This window comes from Hetaerina americana, unplaced genomic scaffold (assembly GCF_022747635.1).
Source record: "Hetaerina americana unplaced genomic scaffold, ioHetAmer1.1.p SCAF_24, whole genome shotgun sequence".
Lineage (NCBI taxonomy): Eukaryota > Metazoa > Arthropoda > Insecta > Odonata > Calopterygidae > Hetaerina > Hetaerina americana.
The window spans coordinates 6,965,215-6,980,703 of NW_027286808.1; positions in this window are offsets into that span (position 1 = coordinate 6,965,215).

Sequence of the window (15,489 nt, forward strand, 5' to 3'; positions counted from 1 at the left end):
CTGCATAGGCACATGCGGACGCCGACTTCGACCCATCGGTGTAGACCGGGACGAAGTCCGGGTGCGATCCGAGGAAGGCGTTAAAGAGTCCTTGGTATTCTGACTCGGTCGTGAACGCTTTGCAGTGCGCATGAGGCAACGACTTCATATCCGGCTTTGGTGTTAGCCAAGGAGGATGTTTAGCATAACCGACAGGGAGAACTTGAGGTAAGGTAATATTGAGTGCCTGGATAAAATCAGTAAAACGAACGGCCAAGGGCCTAGTTGCCCTTCTTCGCCTGTTAAATATATCTAAAAATCTTGGTTTAAAAAGAATGTTAAAACATGGGTGCTTGGTCACGGATAAAACTTTACAGGCATAATTTCCCATCAAAATCAACCTTCGGGTTGCTAACGAGGGTTCACCTGCGTCAGCAAGTAGGCTGGGGACTGGGCTGGTTCTAAATGCCCCAGTGGCCAAACGTATCTCGGCATTGTGGACACACGTCAGGGGTTTCAAATAGGACTCTCGTCCTGACGAGTATATTATGGACCCGTAGTCCAGCTTCGAACGGACCAAGCCTCGATATAATAAAAGCATGGTAGAGCGATCTGCTCCCCATTTGGAGTGGGTCAAAAACCTTAGGATATTTAGGGTCTGGCGACACCTCTCCCGTAATACCCGTATATGCTCCCGCCAATTTAGTTTTTCGTCCAGGATCATGCCGAGAAAGCGAATGGACTCGACAAATGGGAGATTTCTGCCCAGAAGGCATAAGGTCGGTGGTGTGTGCTGTCCGCGAAGACGGTGGAAATGAACACATTTCGTTTTCTCCGTGGAGAAGCGAAACCCGTTCCTTCGCGACCACTCTCCCAGTTTGTTCAAGGTGACCTGGGCTTGCCTGGAGGCGTATGCCAGTCTTGTAGAGCGGCAGAAAATAGCCAGGTCGTCAACAAATAGCGATGCCATCACCGGGGCATTGATGCATTCCGTTACGTCGTTGATTGCGATGGCGAACAACGTCACGCTCAGGACTGATCCCTGAGGTACGCCGTTCTCCTGAGTGTAGGATCGGGATAAATGATTGCCCGTCCTTACTCTAAAAAGGCGGTTTGTTAAAATTTTTTTTATAAATATGGCCATATTGCCCTTAAAACCCCACTTGTGCAACGTGTTTAAAATCTTTCGTCGCCACACACTGTCGTAGGCCTTCTCGAGGTCGAAGAAGACTGCTACGACGTGTTGGCGTAACAGAAAGGCTTCCTGGATGAAATTGTCAGTGCGCACCAGATGATCTGTCGTGGACCTCTCACGCCGGAAGCCGCACTGAGCGTCGGAGAGGAGGTGTTGTCTCTCCAGGCACCAGACGAGACGTCGGTTAACCATTCTTTCCATCACCTTGCACAGGCAACTGGTGAGAGAGATGGGCCGATAGCTGTTCGGGTCGCTCTTGTTCTTACCCTGTTTCGGAACGGGTATCACCAGGGACTCCCGCCAGGAATTCGGAAAACTACCCTCAATCCACAATTGGTTGAGGGTATTGAGGACCTCCCCCAACGCTGACTTCGGAATATTCCGAAGAAAGGCGTTGTGGATCTGATCCATTCCCGGTGAGGTGTTATGGGAGTCCATGATAGAGGACTCTAGTTCCCATGGCGAGAATGGCTCGTTGTATGCTGCAGGATTTCCAGCTTCGCCAAAATTGAGAGGGACTCTCTCACATTGCCTCTTGAAGTTTGCGAAGTTGGCGTCATATAGTTCATCACTGCTGCTGGCCGCGAACTGCTGGGCGAAAGTGTCGCTTATTTCTGGGGGTGAAGTCACCACCCGTCCAGCAACAAGCAGTGGCGAGATGACGAAGGAGCCCTTGGACCCAGAGATTTTTTTGACTTTCTCCCATACCTGCGCAAGGGGGGTTCTCTGGTTAATGGTAGCGACATACTCTATCCAGGATGCCCTCTTGGCCTGCTTCACCGCCTTCCGGGCTCGCGCTCGTAGGTGGCGGTAGGCTGCCAGGTTTGTTGCCGTGGGGTATTTCTTAAAAATATTCAACGCTTTTTTCCTCGTCCGGATCGCCCTGTCGCAGTCCTCATTCCACCAAGGGACGGGTGCCCGATGAAGGGTGCCGGACGTGCGAGGAACACTTTCGGTAGCTGCGGCTACGAGCGTTGAAGTCAGTGTCTCGACATTTTGCAACGCGTCGAGACTTGCGTCGTGTTTAAAATGAAAAATATTCTTAAAAAGCGACCAGTCGGCACGGCTGATACGCCAGTTTTCTGGAGGTCTGAAGGTGTTTGGCGAACGATCTACTTTCTCGAGTAGAAGAGGAAAGTGGTCACTCCCACAGAGATCGTTGTGGACGTTCATCTTCAGCTTCGGGGCTAGGCTTCTCGAGCATATGGCAAGATCTATTGCTGAAAATTCCCGATTGAAGCTGTTGAAGCGAGTTTTTTCCCCGCTATTTAATAAAAACAAATTAAAATCCTCAATAAAATTCGATAAAATTCGCCCTCTCCTATTGCTTGGGGTGGATGGGCCTCCCCATAGTGGGTCATGGGCATTAAAATCGCCCATCAAAATAAATGGCCGAGGTAGCTGACGGACAAGGGCTTCCAAGTTAAAACGAGTTACCGGTGCACCCTCCGGCAGATAGACGTTGCATAACGTCATCGTCTCTGGGGTGTGCACTGTGACAGCCACTGCCTGGAATGGGGTGTTCAGTTGGACTCGGGAGGTGTAAAGGGCCTCGCGAATGGCAACTGCCACTCCTCCTTGGGCGCGTTGACCACTCGTGTCGTCCAGTCTAAAAACAGTGCACCCCTTTAAAACACCCTTGTCTGTCGCTTTAAAATGCGTCTCTTGCAGACAGATGCAAGAGGGATCAAAAGCGTCCATTAAAACGGCCAGCTCCTCCTTGTGCCGATAAAAACCGTTGCAGTTCCACTGCAGTAAAAAGGCCATTAAAATTAATTATAATTAAAATAAATAAATAGATAAATAAATGTGTTTTAAAATTTGGGAGATGACCGGTTTTTAAGAAATCATCGCTTAAAGCGATGTTTCCTCCTCCACTCAGTTGCCAGGACCTCCGTATCCGAGATACTCTGGTCCTCCAGAACCTCCGGCCTCCCTGGTTTTGCGGGAGGTGTAGGGGAAGGTGTCTTCTCACGCCGTATCGTCGTGTTCCCCTTGGTGGTTTTTGGTGGTGGGCTCATCTTCGAAGGGCCCACCGGAGTAGGTGGCGCATTGTCCACCTTACTCTTTGTCTCTTTGGTGCTCTTCTGTTTTTTGCTTCGCGTGTCCAAAGCGGTGACTTGAGGGGCGTCAGTTTGCGTGGCGATGGTGCACTTTGGCAATGGGATAGACGCGACGGAAGCAAAGGACCGGGAGAACGTCGGGGCGACGAGTGCCCTGTACTTTCTCCTCGCTTCCAAATACGGTATCTTTTCCAGCGTCTTTATCTCCATGATCTTTCTTTCCTCTTTCATCTTTGGACAATCACGGGAGTACACTGGATGTGTACCCTCGCAATTGACGCAAAGAGCTTCCGAGGAGCACTCTCTATCCTCGTGCGCGTCCTTGCCACAGCGCGGGCAGGTTGCCTTGCCCTCGCAGCGCGACGCGACGTGGCCGAAACGTTGGCACTGAAAACAACGCACGGGATTAGGAATGAACGGCCTCACTGGGACCGATTCATATCCAATGAATACCTTGTCGGGCAGCCTATCACGTGCGAACGTCAAAATCACGGACGTGGTGTTAATGTTCTCGCCGTTGCGCCTTGTCGTTAGTCGACGACAATCCGTCACTCCCTGAGAGAACATTTCTCTCTTGATTTCGTCGACGTCGACATAGAGGAGGTCGTAATGGCTGATGACTCCCCGACAAGTGTTGAGAGTGCGGTGCACCTCCACTTTTACCGGAATATCATGGAGCATTCCCATTGCCAATAATTTTTCGCTTTGTTTTTCATTATTTGTCTCTATAAGCAGAGTACCGTCCCTTAGTTTCTTGACGCTCTTTGGGTCCCCAGGTACTATCTGCGACAAAACTCTCCGTATAAGGAAAGGAGAGACCTTTTTCAAGGTCTCACCTTCCTTAGCACATGACATTATGAGGTACCGCTTGCAAGCACCTATGCATTGATCTCCCCCGCCCGAGTCCGGACGGGATCTTTTTGTTGGTGGAAAGGGTTTTTCCTCCATAATAATTAATAATTCGTCCCTCGGCCTCCCCACCCACCACGGAGCCACACATTCGGGACGCCGCTCCGCCAAACCGGAGCGGTCGCCAGGGCTAACGCGAGGGATATAGCGCTTCAGGAGTGGTTGTCTGTTTCGGGGTGGATCTTCGATACAAGGGCCCACCAAAACCCTTACATCTCCGACCTCCCTACGCAGACCCCCACAACCTTGGCACTCGCCACCGGAGCGAAAACGCGACGGAAGCCGATTGACCGGGAGTGGCTAGCTCCCGGCCTCCCGTTTACACGAAATCCGGGGCCGAAGAGGGGTATCACTCCCCGGTCCATACAGGGCATCAGTAGTAATTAGATAATATGCACCTACCATGGGGTAACCCTAGGACATTATATTCATAAACACTATACACACATCACCCAAAGGCTAATAATATAGGCTTAAAATGAGTAGGAGAATGGAAAAAGGTGAAATGCACAAAAAGGAAAACAAACGAGAAAGGATTAGGCATGGTGGGAGAAATTCCAAAGGAAGATGAAGACAGAGCGTTTTGGTTGGCGACGGGATGTTGAAGACTTGGATAGAGGAGAGAACGAAGGAAGGGGAAATAAAAGGATAAGCCTGTTGGAAGGAATGAAGGTAGGATGGAAGTATGTGGAAGTGAAGAAGGGTTTATTGAAGTGTGAAGTTAGGTTGTCTTTAGGACGAGTGAATACACATAAGCATATGTCTATTTGCATCACACAATAATGGGCGAGTGTGCACGAGTGTTTTTGTAAATGAGCAGGCATCATGAACTGTTGCTCCAAAAAAATCTAGGTATTCATGTCCCGTTGATGGTGATTTTTTAATGAGATGGACTAATTAAATGGTGGAAGGCATTTGAATGAAGACCAATGAGATGATTGCCAATGAAATAGTGTATAACAAGTTGGAAAAAATGGAAGTAAATTTTATGTTTCAGGCATCTTGGTACGTGGACTGTCTTAAGTATAATTTCTCCTGATTAAGTTCAACTGCCTCGGTTTCTGAATATTTTAGATGCATATGAAGACAAAGTTTTCAACTTTTCATTACGTCCGAGAAATGGAACAAATGTTGTTGCCTCTTTTCCGAACGAATATTCGCATATGACTCCATTTTCGCCTTCATAACCTAATACGCGAATACAAACACAAGACCTTCATTTCCGCGAAACGTGCTGTCGTATGAATTCTATGGTCTCGGGCTCAACTTTGTGGAGGTTCATGTTCGTTTGAATGAAAATACTTTGTAACTTCCACACAATTTTTATTCGTACTACCGGTTCCAACGCATCGGCGTCATCATCAGGTACTATGGTACCATCATCATGGTACGGCATCATCATGATACCATGGAACGGCATCATCAACGGTACGGCATCATCATGGTACCTGATGATGACGCCGATGCGTTGAAACCGGTAGTACGAATAAAAATTGTGTGGAAGTTACAAAGTATTTTCATTCAAACGTGCTGTCGTATCTTTTGGGTTTTCTTTTAATTATTCATTAATTTTCGCCAAGTTAATCATTTTTCCAAAAATCATTTATAATTGCTTCACGAAAACCTTAATGACAGCGTTCGATTTCAGTCAATCGATATCATACTAATATAATAATAATAATATGTATGCAACAATTTATATTCCAGCGTGAGCCACCATTTTATGCCAGGAGAAGAGTTTCGCTTACGACTAGACCCTTATGCGATTAATAATCAAAGTGTAAAACATAGGAACAGTAACCTGAGCTTCCGCTGCAATGGCGCGTGGCAAGGACATAATAGTAGCATACCGTTATTTTGTTCATTAACTGAAGAAAAAACGATATGTTCGTAGTAAGAATGACAGATAAAACTATGTTTTCTACAGCAGCAGTGTGAGGGAAGAGCGACTATCTCTGATCGGAGGTAAGCGTCTCCCATTTTGTGGGTGGTCTCAACTGACGATTTACCGGACCACAGCAAGAATCCGAAAAGAGTCCCTCGCATTGTAACCTAATTGCATACCATATGTTAAGGCCATCTAGCGATTCATGGCAGGAGGTAAGAGTATCAATGCAAGCACCAAATTAAAAAGGAAGAGGAAAGTGCTCATAATTGGGGCTGGATTTAGGAGTATTCGTCTTGTCATTTACATGCTCATTTTAATTTCTTGGTCCGATCCGTGGATATGATTTAGGTGGTTGACGAAACAGTTGATTAAAGCTCTCGCGATTAGCGTCTTCAGTAAAGTCAATTGTTTTTCTTCGATATTCCCCACCTCCGGTTTGTTAGCACCGTGATGAAACTTATCATCAAATCACGTAAGTTTTTGGAGAAATGGTTGGTCTATTGAAGCAGTAGTGGATCAAACATGGGCCATTACACCACTTCGGAGACCTTGCCATGGTATAATACTTCTATTATTCGGTGTGTTAAAAATTATCTAACGCCCAAAACCGTAAATATTGCTTTCTAAAAACTATTATGCGTTACTGATTTAGCCATGTTTCCATCCAATGCTGAACAATGTGTTCAGGAAAATGTTTTCGCTCCTCCACGTCAAAGTAGACCGTACGAGTACCATACAGTTTCAAAATTGAAGGTACTCGGAGCCACCGATATTTGAACCCAGACCTCGGTTCAGCAGTCGACCTACCACTAAGTACCGTCCTATTAATTTCCATGAAAGTGAGTTCTCGTTTTCTTCCTAACCATGAACATTTTTCGCGTAGGCGCTGTCTTCACCGAATGGTGAGAAGGGAAGAATGGATAAAAAGAATGAATCGCGAAATTACGGCAGGGGTGCGGCAGGAAAGGGCAGACGGTTTTGGAGCGAGAATAAGCGGAGAAGATGAAATAGTTCGCCGTGAAGGAGGAGGAGAGAAACATTTCACGAGTCAAGTTTACGACGGTACCGTGAGGTGGGAGGGGAAGGCGGTGTCGCGCAGTCTGGGTGAGCGCGGCGACGCGAGAGCAGGAGGGACGGGAGGCGAAGGGATTCGAACCAGGGCCGTTGAAAGATCGAATTTTTTCAGTCCAGTTCACGGGGCACGGCCGCGCTCTCTGCTTGCGTGGGCGTAACATTCACGTCCTCTCCCGCAGAGCGCCTTTGTCTCCAGTAAAGGTCGGCGGTGGTGAATGAGATTTACGTGACCCGGCCGTTTACAGTCGTTTCGCGCGGGGCAAGAAGCACTTGGGGGCCCACGTGGGGCAATGGGGGAGCAGTTTCGCACCGCTTAACTTGCGGTAGGGCGGAGAAGAATATTCGGTCCAGGTCTCCTTTGGCAAACACGTTGGACCTCGAATCGCATTTACCGACGTCTCCATACGACCGCTTTTGCGAATTTTCCATTGTAAAACCATAAGTGAAGGGTCTTAAATTTAACGGCAACCTCAAATTCAGTTCACTAAAATTATTTTCAACAGTTTTCCATCCTTTCGGCCCAGATCTCGTATTCAGGTGGGGCTTCAAATTTAGGCTCTTGAAATGTTACCTGTTTTACCTCTTTGTGTAATTTCATTTTTTTAAATTCGTTTTACTGAGACTAAGAAATAAGTTTTTCACTCATCATTATAAACGCTTTTGAGCCTTTTTTTCACACCCTGAGACAATACAGTTATCAATACATATAATACACGCATATCACTGATTCGGTCTATGCCTACCTCGACTTCTCTTGAGACGCTACATATGCCCCCAGGTCGCAAAACTACATGATATACGAATACACGAGAGAATTTTGGAGGGGAAGACAAAAGAAAAATAAAGACAATGTTTGCAATAATAACAAATGTTTAAGATTTGAAATATATCCTAGAAGATAAAAACGACGTACTATGTATGTATATATATATATATATATATATTATGATGCATATATGATATATATTATGATACATATATGATATATATATATATATATATATATATATATATATATATATATATATATATATATATATATATATGATTACAAAGATGGATGAGCGGCGAAAATGGAAGAATATAAATACAGAATTAGGCAAAATGAAGTACAAAGAATTGAGCAATAAATTGAGGCGGGCAACAAATAAAGCAAAAGAAGCATGGTGGAAGACGCAGTGCGAGGATATGGAAAGTCTGCAGAGGAAGGGTGAAATCGGTGCGCTGTACAGCAAAGTTAAATCGTTATCGGGAAGTAAGAAAGGAAGAGCTATGCTAACAGTTAGAGATAAGGCGGGTAAGGTAATAGTTGACGCAGGAAAGATCAAAGAGAGATGGAAGGAGTATATAGAAGAACTGTATAGTAAAGAACTCAGACCAACAAAGTTAGACATTGAAAAAGAAAATGACGTAGAGGAAGACAGCTTAGGTCCAGGCATACTAGACAATGAGATAGAAAGGGCATTAAGGGAGATGAAACTAAATAAGGCCGTGGGGGTAGATAACATTCCCGTGGAACTTTTAAAATGCTTAGGAAAATGTGGGAGGAAGAGGCTATATGGGCTGATCCGTAGCATTTATGAGGAGGGAATCTGGCCGGAAGACTTTGTGAGAGCAGTTTTAGTTCCGATTCCGAAAAAGGTAAAGGCCACGTCATGTGAGGACTATAGGACAATTAGTTTGATATCCCACGCAGCTAAAGTTGTTCTCAGGATCATAAACAAAAGGATAGAGAGTAGGGCAAATGATTACTTAGGGTATGATCAGTTTGGGTTTAGGAAGGGGAGAGGTACGCGTGATGCCATTGCAGTAATGAGATTATTAATCGAGAGGAATATAGAACACAACCAGGAGGTATTTGCCTGTTTCGTAGATTTCGAAAAAGCGTTTGATAGAGTGAATTGGGAAAAACTAATGAGTATATTGCAGAAAATAGGAATAGATTGGAGGGAAAGGAGGCTAATCCGCAACCTGTACATGTCTCAGACTGCTCAGGTGCGGGTGGGAAACGGGGAGTCAGGATGGGCAGTGTTAGGAAGGGGTGTAAGGCAGGGTTGCCCATTATCACCGTTGCTGTTCAACCTGTATGCAGAGGAAATGATCAAAGAGGCATGGGAAGAACTCGAGGTAGGAATGAAAGTGGGCGGGGGATTCGTAAAATCAGTTAGGTTTGCTGATGACCAAGCTTTAGTTTGTCAGTCAGCCAAGGGGCTGCAAGCATTGCTGAGTGAATTGGAAATTCAGTGCGACAGGTATGGGATGAGAATCAATATTAAGAAAACAAAGGTTATGCGACTTTCTAGAAAGAAAAAGGGCAAGCTTAACATTAAAATAGGAGGGCAAAAACTAGAGCAGGTAGAACAGTTTACGTATCTCGGTAGTGTTTTGGACCAACACGGTCAAAGTAGTAGGGACGTAAGGAGAAGAATTGCGCTAGGCAAAGAGGCTTTCACAAGGAGGAGGGAGTTGATGACGGGGACTTTGAGTAAGGATGTTAAGAAAAGACTCGTAAAAACTTTGATATGGAGCGTAGCTATGTACGGCGCGGAAACGTGGTCATTGAAGCAGGAGGATAGACGTAGATTTGTGGCTTCCGAAATGTGGGTGTGGAGAAGAATGGAGAAGGTGAAATGGACCGAGAAGGAAACAAAGGAGGGAGTACATGGTATGGTGGGCAAAGAAAGGGGTTTGTTGGGAGCAATCCTATGGAGGCAAGAAAATGGGATGAAGGGGGTTTTGCCTGGCAGTGGGATGTTGAAGACTGTAATGGAGGGGAGAATATTAGGCAAACTAGGAAAGGGCAGGAACAGGATAGGGATGTTGGACGGGATGAAGGGAGGAAGAAAGTACTCAGAGATGAAGAGGGGCCTGATATAGAGTAGGATGATGGATTTTGTGTTTTGTTAGGAGTAATAAAATATTTGTTTGGTAGTTATGTCCATCGAAAAAACTACCTTAACCGGTAGATTACCTTAAAAAAAAAAATATATATATATATATATATATATATATATATATATATGCATAGTACGTCGTTTTTATCTTCTAGGATATATTTCAAATCTTAAACATTTGTTATAATATTAATTAATATAATAATTGTATATATATGTGTATATATATATGTATAAATATATATATAATTATATATATATGTATGTATAGTGGGCCGCGGTAGTCCAGTGGGTAGAGCGTTGGACTGCTGACCGGAGGGTCCCGGGCAAGGCATTCTGGGCACCTGCAGCTCCACCCAAGCTAAAGTGATTTTTCGGGTACCAGGTCTTCCTGGGAGGCCATAACCGGCCCAGGGAAAGGAACTGGCCCCCTACCCTGATGTGTGAACTTTCACACGCCGTATAGGCCTTAGTACTGGGTGATCTCTACCATCACCTACTAAACCGACCTTCGGGTTGATTACTGTGTTTATGGTTTTTTTATATATATGTATATATACATACATATATACATATATATATATATATATATATATATATATATATATATATATATATATATACATACATACATATATATATATACATATATAAACATCAACACAGTAATCAACCCGAAGGTCGGTTTGGTAGGGTTCACCCAGTACGAAGCCCTATACGGCGTGTGAAATTCATTGCTGATTGCATTTCAAAATCAGTGAAATAGATATGGGATGAAGATCACTGTAACCAACACGAAGGTTTTGAGGTTTTCGAGGAGGAGGCTACGTCAAAATTGGAGGGTTGAAACTAGAGCGAGAGGAACAATTTTGAACGGGCAAAACGTAGCATGTCTTTTGTGACCAAGATGGTCAAAGTAGCAGGACGTCGAAATAAGAATTATGTAAGGCAAAGATGATTTCTAAAGGAGGAGGGGATTGAAGACAGGAACGCTGAGTAAGATGTACTGAGAAAAGAGCAGTGAAAACTTTGAAATGGAATGATTTTGTACGACATGGCAACTTGGTCATCAAAGGCAGATGATGGGCGTAGTTTGAAGGCTTCTAAGATGTGGGCGTGGGGAAGGATAAAAAGATAAAACTAACGAAAAGGAAACCAAACGAAGACGTAATAGGAATGGTAAAGAAGGAGAGGGGATTGTTGGGCGAAATCCAAAGGAGACAGTAAAGGTGAATGCAGAGCATTCTGATTGGCGAAGGAATATTGTATAGTATACTGTGATAGAGGGGAGGATATTAGACAAGCAAGGTAGGAGTAGGAAAAGGGTAGACGGATGAAATGAGGTAGAAAGTATGAAGAATTGAAGAGCAATTTATTCTAGTGTGGGGTAGTAGTCAGGTTGTGTCTTATTAGAGGAAACTAAGAAATGTAGAGGCGTCAAGCTAGTGTCAATCCAACACATTCATGTATTTTAAACCGTATACTACCAAACAGTAATACGAGTTATGATATTTCTAAATATGTTACAGCTGAATTCTATTAATCATGCGGCAAATTCATTAAGAGATAAGTTTAAGAATGCTAAAAAAATATCGTGTTGCTTTATATGAGTCACAAACGACTGATACTGAACTAGTTCAATCTAAGCTTTGTTTACTTCGGCCAAGATACGTGGCGTTAGAATACGGCAAGGGAGTGCTGCGATTCTTCGTCAGCTTATCTTTTGCTTAGCCAGCAGAGCTCAGAGACTTATGTTCCTACTGCAACCGAGGGAAGGTTTGGATTTTTGAGCGTCTGTATATTTGAACGAGCCCCATTCGAAGAATGGGCAAACAAAAATGCAGCGGGAGATATGAGGCACGAAAGTCAGACAACTGGTCCCGGTCAGACTCGTTATATACCTCTCCACCCTATTGCCTATTCAGGCCAAAACACGGTTTTACCGTGTCGTTCTTCGTGGATTCAAGTCGAGAGAGCATTTACGTAACCACGTGAAATATAGTATATCAATAGAGATTTAGGTGTGATGTGGTGGAATCGTTCCATAATAACAGAAACAGAGAAAAACACTTGCAATTTTCCACTTTTTATAAAGTAAAAAGTGGAAAATTTCAAGTGCTTTTCTCTGTTTCTGAAAATTTTCGCAGGCCTGGAAATGGGATCCGAGACAGCGACGCTCGCTCGTTTCTGTTGGCGTTTGCGTTACGATAGCAAGGAATTAAAACCTGCCCCCCTGCCACATACCCTTTTAGTGGTGTGAAGATGATTCAATTGTAGAATTAAAGATTTAGCTCATTTTTCAATCCTATGAATCCCTTTTTTATTGCTCATTCTGCCGTCAACTCGCTCTTTTTTTTGACATGGATCACGATTAAAAATTTCATTGAAGAACTAGTGAAAACTCTAGTATATGGCGTAGTATTGGACGGTTCGGAAACTTGGTCGTTGAGGTAAGAGGATAAACGTCGCCTGGAGGCTTTTGAGATGTGATTGTGGAGGGGAATAGAGAAAGTGAAATGGGCAGAATGAAAAAGAAACGAAGAAGTTCTAACCATGGTGGGGATATAGAAACATTGGGAGATATTAAAATTAGGCAAGAAACGTGAATGCAGGGAATATTGAGTGCCCATGGATTATCGAATACAATGGTAGAGGGTAGCATTTGGACAGACGTGGTAGAGTATTACTCGCGATCATGATGCAAACAAAGGAATGATACACCTACTACGTATTTAAGCATTTATATCTATTCATAAATGTTTTCCTGTGATTTTGGCTGGGATATATATATATCCCAGCCAAAAGCATATACATATATATATATATATACACATTTATATAATATATAAATATAATATAAACATATATATATAAATAAATAAATATATATATATATATATATATATATATATATATATATATATATATATATATATATACACATTCAAACACGAAATCCCGCCAAACGGCGAATAAATACTCATATATACAGAAACAGATATAAGGAAAAGGGATAGGAACACATAAAGGACGAACGAATATATATATATATATATATATATATATATGGGTCGCGGTAGTCTAGAGGGTAGAGCGTTGGACTGACCGGAGGGTCCCGGGTTCGATTCCCGGGCAAGTCTCTGGGTACCTGCAGCTCCACCCAAGCTATGTGATTTTTCGGGTACCAGATCTTTCTGGGAAACCATAACCGGCACAGGGAAAGGAACTGGCCCCCCTACCCTGATATGTGAATTTCACACGCCGTCGGGCTTAGTATTGGGTGAACTCTACCATCACCTACCAAACCGACCTTCGGGTTGATTACTGTGTTTATGGTTAATATATATATAATCAAAACCTTAATTTTTTTCAAATCGGTATAATTAATAAATCGAATTTATTACGAGAAATAATAATATTCACATTCCTTTGAATGAAATCGTTTAGGTAAAATACACAAATACTTTTAAATACTTCCATTTCTCTGATAATTTGAAAAATAATACCATTAAATACGATTGAAATGTCAAATAAATAATTAGTTCATAGTAATAAAATGGTCACAAGTTTTTTTATAATTGTGAGTCAACATTTTTTTTGCATTCAATTGAATGCGGAAAAGCTTTTAAATCAATAATTACAAATTTACTATCCAGCCAGGGATCATGAATTATACCTTCAGTGTCCGTCACATTCGACAGCAGGGTTAATCAATTATGCAACGGCGAGCCATTAAACACGAGGTTGCGTGGCTTCTGATGAGCAGAGAATACTATTGTGTTTAGCAACTCAGAGGTGAGTAATTCGAGGATAACGTCACCACTATTCTTTTAGAGGTTGGAAGAGGAGACAGTGAGCTGGTAATCTTCAAGGTATTTGCCAAGAGACAACTTTATCACTCGTATTGTGCATTCAGTGGCACATTTTTAAGGTCGCCAGTCAGCGAGAAAATCTTGTCGCTGACACTTGTCTCACTGATATTGAAGCAGCACGTAGGACACTAACGCAAAATGAATACCCTGAAATGAATCATCGCCTTTGTCGAAAAGTCTACATTCATTACTCAGCATCATGGATTCAATGGAATCTAATTTAGGTATTATGCTCAGAAAAACGTACTTGCACCCATTTCCTTATAATGGAAGTGAAAGAAGTGGCTAAAAGCGATCATGACACATAAACTTCATGAACGGGAAATTTACCCGGAGTTTTAGAAACTCTCTCTTTTGCCCTGGAGGTGGAAGGCAAAATATGCAAGAGCAATGTTTTACTTGATAAATGATTGTTGATGGCTATCATTTAATTATGACTAGGAATTCAAGAGCATATACGATCGTATTTCAACTAAACATTTAGTACGTATATGATAATACCCTTTCCAGATTCTATCATTAATGCTTCATTTAACACAATTGGATCTACTTTAAGTAATGAATTACTACCTCAAGAAATGAGCGCCCATCTTTATATTCCACCATTCGTAAAGGGATATGCATTTTTCGTCAAAAATATTTAAAACAATTAATAACGCGTGATTACTTTTGTGCAACCATACTATTCATCGTATTAATTACGTGCAATAATAAAGTTACCAGTCTATTAATTCATGTATATGAGTATTTCTTTTGGAAAACAATTTTTTTCAAAGGTGCAACTTACATTGCAGAGACAATATAACAATCACATCCAAATTTATCAACATGGGATTTGGCATGGGGGACACTTACTCAAGGAAAAAGTTACTTCCAATTTAATCTCGTAAACAACAGAGAAAGGGATACCCTGCACATTGTCCTTTCCAGCCAACATTAAATTGCTTTTCATGGCTAATCGAAAAGCGTCAAGGTTTTTACCTACCCGAAGCAATTTTCTTTTCAACTCTCCACTAAAAAACCTTGTGCATTCTAATGCTTATAGAAAAATTAAAAAAATGAAAGATCATTGCCATTCTCCAAAGACATAAAAAAACACAGAATCGCATAATATATCCTTCAAACGGATTAAAAAACCTCTCTGTTAGCTTCAATTAATGTCGAACAATAAACATTTTTAACAATTACAAAACCTGAGAGCGGTACAAAACTCAGTCTGGATTCAAATGAATTATTATCATCTCCAGGTGGACCTGAAATATTTTGTAAAGCATATATTTATTGATCACGGAATACAAAAAAATATACGAAAGATCTTTATTTATTTCATGATGACGATCTAGCTATTCTCAGAGCCTAAGTACTGTAAGTCCATTTGGCCATATGTTTTTTGCTGAATTCAGTCGGAAAATAGTATGGTTAAGATTTACTTCGAGAAATCTAATCACAAATACTTCCATTATATCAGTCCTATCAAAACGGGAGGAGACGGGAAAGCTTTGCCCCAAGGGTCTCAAAAGTAGCTTTCTATCCTTTAATTACTACCCACTTAGCTTTTTGTCAGATTATATTCTCTCTGTAATGAAATAATACCTCTCACACGATTGACTTTTAT